Source organism: Protobothrops mucrosquamatus, unplaced genomic scaffold (genome assembly GCF_001527695.2).
Source record: "Protobothrops mucrosquamatus isolate PMUCROS unplaced genomic scaffold, P.Mucros_1.0 scaffold48, whole genome shotgun sequence".
Taxonomy (NCBI): Eukaryota; Metazoa; Chordata; class Lepidosauria; order Squamata; family Viperidae; genus Protobothrops; species Protobothrops mucrosquamatus.
The window spans coordinates 563,413-572,693 of NW_015386430.1; the positions used below are offsets into that span (position 1 = coordinate 563,413).

Here is a 9,281-nt window from a genome sequence, read left to right on the forward strand (position 1 = left end):
ATTCATATGTTCATTGGCAAACTTCAAATGGGCCTGTACATGTGCTTTCTTGAGCAGGGGGACCTTGTGGGTGCTGCAGGATTTCAGTCCTTCATGGTATAATATGTTACCAATTGTTTTCTTGGTGACTATGATCTCAGCTGCCTTGAGATCATTGACCTAATCCTCCTGTGTAGTTCTGGGCTGATTCCTCACTGTTCTCATGATCATTGAAACTCCATGAGGTGAGATCTTGCATGGAGCCCCAAGGGAGATTGACAGTTATTTTATATTTCTTCCATTTGCAATCAATCACAGCAACTGTTGTAACCTTCTCACCAAGCTGCTTGGCAATAGTCTTGTAGCCCATTCCAGCCTTGTGTAGGTCTACAATCTTGTCCCTGACATACTTGGACGGCTCTTTGGTCTTGGCCATGGTAGAGAGTTTGGAATCTGATTGATTGCTTCTGTAGACAGGTCTCTTTTACATAGGAAACAAGCTGAGAACAGCAGAAGGAAGCTTATAACTGAAGTGGGAAGAAAACAGGTATTCTGCATTTCAAAAAAATATTAATCTCCATTTGTCCCAGTTATATACACCTTCATATCATTTCTCCGGTATCAATCCAACCTTCTGGGAAATAAATAAATAAACCTGACTACTGTATTCTGGAATTCAAAGAGAAAAGAAATAAACTAAAAACAAACCTGAAAAGGAATAAGCTCATTTTTTTCCAGAAATTCATTACATTAGATCATAGAAGTATCACCAAAAATGATAATCTAATTAACTTGAAATAACTATTAATCCACTACTCAACTTTATTAATTTATATAACTGTTCATTTTTCTGCATGCATATTTACAGAGTTTTTATATTTGTTTACTTGGCATTTATTTTTATTTCTAGGACAATTAACTATTTCTTGTGCAAAGAAAACCAGGTACTATAAGGGAGAAAATCCCTGTCCTTTTAAAAAAAATCTTGACTGAGAATGCAACTAGAGGTTTAAGACAACAAAAGGACAACTTTCCATTAAATACTCTAATGAGTATTTAAACAATTTGTAAAGAGGTAGATAACATATATTAAGTTGAATTGACAAGACTAGACGTCAATAACATTATTTTACCTGTTATATACTGCAATCCTAAGTGTATTTAAAATAAAGTTTCACTGGATTGGATCCAAATTGGACAGAGCATTTATAATTTCTTGAATGGCTATCATGAAAGGTGTAAACTAGGCCAGAGAATCTGTTTACTACAGAGGGAAGAGAGCATTTATTTGGACCTTTTAAACCAAAAAAGCATTATAGGAATAATACTAAACACCAGAATGACCCAAAATCTTCTCTGCACTAATTATGTGTGCAGATAATTTGCCAGCGACCCTCTCTAAGGTGTACTATCCCCTTCTAGGGAAGAAAGAGGTCTATCTGAAGAGGCGCCCTGAGGAATTTACTGATTTAGTGGAAAACAATATCGCTCAGCTTCATTCACAATTAGATGCTGGCGTGGTTGCTAGTCAAGTGGACGTACCTGGAGCAGGTTCTTGCCCAATTATCTGGGAATAGTATAGGATTTAAACATATATACTGCTCCACAGTGTTTTATAGCACTCTCTGAGCAGTTTACAATGTTAGCATATTGTCCCCAACAATCTGGATCCTCATTTTTACCGACCTCAGAAGATAAGGTAGATAAGATAACCTTTATTGTCATTTTTTTACTGTGGGCACAACGGCACACATCAAAAATGAAATTTAGTTGCCCGCTCTCAAAGTGAAACACGTACATGACACGCCCTAAAAACATACTATATACAACGCTATGTATAGACCCACATATACATAACGAATAAGGATAGAAGGCTGAGTTAGCCTTAAGCTAATTAAGATAGAACTCCTGGCAGTAGGGAGAGTTAGTCTGTAATACTGCATTCTAACCACTGCACTACCACGGGAATATTTAACTTGGTTGCTCGTGATGAAGTGGACAGGATCCTAGGGAATCTGAGTGCAAGCACTTGTATTTTAGATCAAGGACCCTCTTGGTTTGTCAAAGTTTCCCAGAAGGCAACAGGCAGGTGGGTTCTGGTGGTGATTAATGCTTCCTTGTGGGAGGGCTTTGTGCTCCAGCATTTAAGGAATCTGTTGTCTGCCCTATTCTTAAGATGCCATCACTATATTCCACCCTATTGGGTAAAATTTTCAACCTGTTTCCAATCTTCCCTTGGGGAGGATCACTGAGAATGTGATTTTGTGGCAGCTCTAGAGGTTCCAGAATAAAATGGATTGTCTAGACCAGACATGTCAAACACAAGGCCCGGGGGCCGGATGCAGCCCGCGAAGTGGTTTCATGTGGCCCGCGAAGCCATCCTGGAAACAGCGAGGGAACGGCCCCCGCTGCCTTGGCTCTGGCCAGCCGGGAGCCAATGTACAATTTTGTGGTGGCCATCTATGCTGAAACGCATTCAGTCTTAGCTCCACAAGGCCGTCTGGAAACAGCGAGGAACCAGCCCTGCCACATCGGCCCCGCCCCCTGGGTGCATGCTCACCCTTTGTGAGGAATGAAGAAATGCACTATCGCCTGGAAGTGGCCAGCAAATGGCCCTCGCCTACTTCACATATCCAGCTTGATGGGCTCTGGGGGAGGGGTTTCAGCAGGCTCTTCCAGTGGACCATGCCTTGGCACTTGCCCCGGTCCCACCCCCTTCTGCCAGAGACCCTCAGATCTGTCCCACTCCTGCCCAGGCCCCCATAGGCACCCTTGACGCGAACAATGTAGAACTGGCCATGCCCAGCCAGTAGGCCACACCCACTCCAGCCATGCCCACCCAGTAGGCCACACCCATCCTGGCCATACCTACCCGGCCCACCGAGGACAACCGCAATGCTGATGCGGCCCTCAATGAAATTGAGTTTGACACCCCTGGTCTAGACCATTTCCGATTAAGGTTCAGGCATGGATATAGAATAGAAACAATATTGGTTGCCCTTTTTGATGATTTTTGGCAGGAGCAGAATGGTGGTAGTGCATTCAATCTTGCTCTACTTGCTCTCTCAGCAGCCTTCAATACCATCGACCTGGAGCAGCTTCAGGAGTTGGGAGTGGGGGCTCTATGCTGTTCTGATTTACTTCTTTCCTCTATGGCCACTCTCAGTCAGTGTTGATAGAGAACAAGAGGTCTAGCTCTCGTCCCCTGCTCTGCGGAGTCCTGCAGTGTTCAGTACTCTCTCTGCTTCCATGTAACATCTACATGAAGCTACTGAGATCATCCACCACCATGGACTGAGATATCATCAATATGCTGATGAAACCCAAATATATGTCTTGGCCCACGGTGTGTTCAGCAATGCCATGACCTTTCTCTTGCAATGTTGGAGGCTGTTAAGGGCTGGATAGAGAGCAGTGGGCTGAAACTGAACCCTGGCAAGATCGAGTGGCTCTGAGTTTGGGGTTCTATGGTCCATGGAGAATTGCCATCTCTGGTCTTGGATGGGCTGGCACTGCCCCAGACAGACCCAGTGTGTAAATTGGAGTTTCTCCTGGACTCACAACTCCTGCTTGAGGAACAGGTGGCAGTTGTAGCTGGGAGGGACTTTGCGCAACTATGGGTTGTGCACTAGTTATGCCCTTTCCTGAATCAACAATCTCTACTCATAGTCACTCATGCCCTAGTCACCTCCTGACTTGATTATTGCAACATGCACCATGGAAACATTCAGAAGCTCCAAATAGTTCAAAATGGCTTGCATGGTTTTGTGCAGACCTGATGTGCATATGTCATTCTTCTACAAAAGCTGTGATTTGCTTATGGGTGCAATTCAAGGTGCTGATTTAAAACCCTACATAGCTTGAGACCAGATTATCTGAAGGACTGTCTCTTCTGGTTACATCCACTTGACCCAGGCATTAGTAAGGAGGCAAGGAATTTTGTGGGTTTCCTTTCCTAAGGACGTACATTTGGTGAGACCCAGAAGAAAGGCTTCTCTGTGGTGGATCCCTCCCTTTGCAACATCATTCCTACAGAAATTAAATTGGCCTCCACTTTAACACTCTTTTGCAAGGCCCTGAAGACCTGGTTTTGCCAACAGGCCTGGGGATGGAATCCACCAAGTGGCTTGTTTGATGGCTTATTGTCATCAGGGGGATGGAGAGTTATTTTTTCTTCTCTTTTCATATTGGGTTATTTTTGTAAGCAACCTAGAGTCACTGAAATAGCAATAATATACTATTTCAGGAGTGTGGCACCTTTGGTTTTGTACCCAATACTAAAACACATTCTCCCCCAAAAGTAGCCCACAGTGGAATCAACAATTAAATCACTGTTTTCTAGAAGACAATAACTAAGGAGAAAAAAATTGGTTAAAATGTATCCCATTTTATAGTTGCTATAGTTTGACTAGTATTATTTGATGAGGGAGCATATACATTTTATTCAATAAATAAATATCTGCATTTCATTTATTTCTGGAATAACTGTATATTGTATGCATTCTTGGAACTCAAATCATGTAGCTGACAAAGTAGATATAGGTAGTCCCCAACTTATGACTATAACTGAGGCCAAAATATCTATTCTTAACAGATATTTGTTAAGTGAGTTTTGTCCCATTTTATGATCTTTCTTGTCATTGTTGTTAAGTGAATCACTGCAGCTGTTAAATTAGAAAGACGGTTGTCATTTGACTTTGGCTTCCCTGTTGACTTTGCTTATCAGAAGTTTGCAAAAGTTGATCATAAGACCCCAGGACACTGTAACTGTCATAAACATGAGTCAGTTGCCAAGTGTCTGAATTTCGATCATGCGACCATGAGGATGCCACAATGTTCATAAGTGTGAAAAATGGTCATAAGTCACTTTTTTCAGTGTTGTTATAACTTGAAACAGTCACTAAATGAACTGTTTTAAATCGAGAACTACCTGTACTTATCCACAAAAACTTAAAGTAAGAAATGAGGAAGCTCTGGCAATTTCAGAGATTGCTGAAATACAACTCCTTGCCTCCTTGACCATACTAGCTAAGAGTTTACCATCAAAAATATCTGCCAGTATTTTCGGAATTTCACAAGTTGCCTACATACAACTCATGCTACAGTTTCTGTCTCCATTTTAAGTGCATCAAAACAGTACTCCAGTAGTTTGCTTAACTCATATTTGATTCCTGAAGAAATCAATAATTAATTTCCCACACTGATTTTAAGAGAATTTTAAATCAACTTAATCTTAATTCAGCATATTGAAATTAACAGATTAAGAATGCAAATGGTGCTCTCAATTTAAAATAGGCATGGAAAGGAATACCACTAAAAAGTCATTATTGAAATATAACCTAAAGCATAATATTTAGATCATATTTGGGCAGCAATCTATTTTTTGCCTGTTAAACTCTTTAAAGTACTATGCATCACTTAAAATAGTGTATTTGAAAGAGATGATTACCATTTGAATGTAAGCTGTTTGCTCACAAACATGCTTAGAAGTACAGTATTAATAATTGACAGAATTTTCTTTCTTAATTTAACTACCTATTAAGCTATCCATCAGTACAGTAAATACCCTGAATTTTCATATTTTGCTATAAACAACAGTAGAAGGGCCAGTTTCTTTCCCCAACCAGGGAAAGTTCAACCAGGCTAGTTTTCATTTTTTTTCTCCGACTCACCCTCAAACCATACTTCCTAAGACCCTGTGAAGCACCCTTGAATCCCAGGCAACATTTTGTCACAGACATTGAATGTAGATTGACTTTCCCATAGTGTTTATTTATATGCTAACATGGGGATTTGAGATTTACTGGAGGTTTTACTCCCTATGTTACCATCAAGTACCACAACAGTCATCTCTCAAAATGAGCAATAATATTCAGGGAGTCGTGATAAGTACGGGCACATAAACGTCCCATATAGGGCCAGAGATTCCTGCACTCCGGCCTACCCCTTCCGACAAGTCCTGAGACATCAGAAACCCTTTCCCCGCCTACTATCCGCCCCAGAGAGGTGAAGGGTCCCCGCCCATCCTTCTGGCAGGAGAGGCTGCCAGCTTCCCTCCCCGATTCCGGTTCTCACCCAGCGCCAGCGGCTCTGAGTTTTCTTGCCCAAGATCAGCTCCGTCCGAACGAAGAGACTAGGGACTCCGAGCAAGCCGGTTAGGGCGGAGCCACGACGGATCCTCGGCGCAGCAAGGACGAGGGAGCGCCGGGCTCTCCTTGGGACTCAGCTGCTTCTGGAAAGGGAAAAGGAAGCCGGCTTCACTGGTTTTGTCCCTCGCAGGATCTTGTCTTTTTTCGTAGGATATAACAGGCTCCAAATCGACCGCGAGCTGTCCACGACCACGAGGCGCGTGAAACTTTCCGTGTCGCCCGTGTCGCCGCCTATTCGCCTTTTGTTTCCCGGCGTCGCTCCTCAGGCCACTCTTGCCAGCGAGCGCCCGCAGTGTCACCAACGAGCTTCGGCAGCTGCAGCGGGGGGAAAAAAAAATCCTTCAGCAACTCGCATGCGCAACTTCTGTCCTGGAGGCGGGCCCATAAAAGGAAAACGCATGCGCAAGATTGACAACCAGAGGCGAGCTTGCTTTCTTTGTTTGGGGTGTTGCTGCAGGCTGCGCATCTTAAATTTCTCTCGTTCGCTGGGTCAGCAAAACCTATGGAAGTCGTTATATGTGTCCTGCGGCTGTCATTACGTGTCAGATCCCTCCTGTTGCTACTTTCAGACCATAGTGACATCGTCAGTAATTTACGCAAATGAAGAAAGGAAATTTACAGTCGTACAGACGGTTCAGAGAAGATCTGAATAAAAATCTGATCACAAAAAATAAAATCTAAATCCTTTATTTTTATGGAAGATATCATAAAAACCATAAGAACACAAAGCAAATATTTACCACAGAATTAGTTATTTTCCATCCACTGAATTCCAATTTTTTTTAAAAAAGGAAATTATCTCAAAACACAGATCACAAAGTCTCTTCAACATGAATCGTGAAATTAGAGATTCTGAGATTTTTTTCATATTGTCACATCATATAAGATTAATCCTAGAAATTGGTCCTCATTTTGATACTAAATCCACAACAAAGCACTACCAAACTACAGAGAACATATTTTGCTTTCTACTGACCCAATCAGATGCTGCTTTTGTGATTTCAGGAAAGGTGTTTCATCCATAAAGTTATAGACTGGCTGGGAAGGACCTCTAGTCCCTATACAGGGCAGTAATCCTCTGCCCCTCCCAGGCAAATGTTTGTCCAATCTTTGAAAACCTTCAGAAATGGAGCATCCACAACTAAGAGAGACTATTCCACTGCTTAATAGCTCTCAAGGTCAATCCTCATTTCAGGCTTGGGTGTATTTCTGTAAGGCTTCAAGATACTTGTAGTATCTTCCAGAATGTGGAGAATGAATCAGATTCCCTTGGGCAGCCCTTCGATAATTGGAAGACTGCTGATATGGGTCCTCTTAGCTGTCCCTTCTTTAGGCTAATATATGCAATTTTTTAAAACTGATCTTCATAGACATTAGCCTCCAAGCTCCTCACCATCTCTACTACTCATCTCTGCACTCTTCCCAATTCTTAAGCATCTTTTTTGTACTCTAGACAGTTTTACAGCTGCTGAATAGGAATATTATACCCCATGACCTTCAAGTTATACCACTCTAAATCAAGTTTGCATTGGCTCTTTGGCAGTTGCAGCACAATGTCGGGTCACACTTAATCTGAAAATCCCAGATCTTCATACTTCCAGATAGTACTACTGCCAAGCCAGATATTGCGTATCTTATATGTATGCATCTGGTTTTTCTTGTTTAAATGAAGAATCTTACTTTCTCACCAATGAAGAGCCATTTTATTGGATAGGAGCCACTATTCAAATCCATTAATATCTTTTCAAATTTTGAGTTTGTGTTGCAGGATGTTAGCAATCCTCCCAGCCATATATCATCTGCATATTTCATGAGCATATGTTCTATCCTCTTCTCTAAGAATTTATAATAAATGTTGAGGACTGTGGCAGGGTAGACCCTTTAGATGTCCCTGCACATTAAGGAACACAAGCTTTGTATAGTTCAACAACTATAAATCAGTCTTGCAATGGGGCCATCCCTCGTTATATTTTATCAAGAAGGAGACTATAATCTACTTTATAAAATATATTATTAATGTACACTATATCCCCAGCAGTCCTTTGGTCTATTAACTAGTCACTTTCTCAAAGAAGAATCAATAAGATTTTTCTGGCATGGCCTATCTTAACAATTGTTAAAATTGTTCTTGCAAGCTGACTGTTTGATTATCTTTGCTAGGATTTTCCTAGATACTGATTGGTCTATGGTTTCCTGGGTTTACTATTTTTAAAGATGAAAAGCCTGGTTCTCCAAATTAAGGCATCACTATCATTCTCACTAGCTTATACTTGAACACATTATGTAAAGGAGAAACTCCTTTCACAAGAAGTTTCATTCTGAAATTTCCACTTTTAAAATCCCATTTAGGTAGCATTAAAAACTGAAGAAAACATCCTGTTTCATCATTGTCGAATAATTCAGAAGTATATCAATGAAAGTGAAAACTGTTGAAAAATTCAGAAGCATTGGGAAGATATTTCTTATCTTCTCTAGGAAAAAAGGAAAACACAAACAAAATATTCAAACATAAATCAGCAGAAACCAAGCCAATAAAAGGCATCATTTAACTGCTAACATTTAATTGCCAGAAATCTATTTAAGCTAGTGAACAGGATGTAAACATATCCTGCCAATTCAGTGACAGGGTCTTCTATTCAATTCTCTGAAAGCAAATCAAGACCTATGAATACAGAATTACCCTGCTAAATTCCAGAAAACGTAGAACAGATTGACATAAATTGCCAAATCATATCACTTACTCATTTGTACCAGAAAGTCTGAATAATAAAAAAAAAGAGCAAAGGAGAATTGGGTCACTGCTCTATTTATAGAAGCCTATCTATGTTTGAAAGAGTGGTCTTATCATTAAACTATTTGGCCAAAGAATTACCTTCCAAGAACTGAAATCTCCAACACTGAAGATTGCTATATACACCAGACTTCTTTAGTATAGTGCTCTCCATGTATTACAATTGATGCTATTGCAGTATTGATTGGACATAGTGAGAATTGAAATTCAACACATCCAGAAAGAGTAACCAATTCAGGCCAAGCGTGCATTACTTAAGTTAGTCGTTTGTTTTTCAGCGTGGCCAGCCAGATATTTCTGGAGTAAATATTTGAAATATATTTCAAATATTTGAGAGCCAGTCATGATGTAAGGCTAGGAAC

The 9,281-nt window shown here is 40.8% G+C and overlaps 1 protein-coding gene across 1 annotated transcript in view; it reads right to left on the reverse strand.

Moving 5' to 3' along the window:
• Nucleotides 1-6,444, reverse strand: part of LRRFIP2 (LRR binding FLII interacting protein 2) — a gene marked incomplete in the record, with an annotated part of 71,883 nt that extends 65,439 nt beyond the window's left edge. The window contains 1 exon segment of the mRNA XM_015811738.1: nucleotides 6,055-6,444.
• Nucleotides 6,445-9,281: the final 2,837 nt, after the last annotated feature.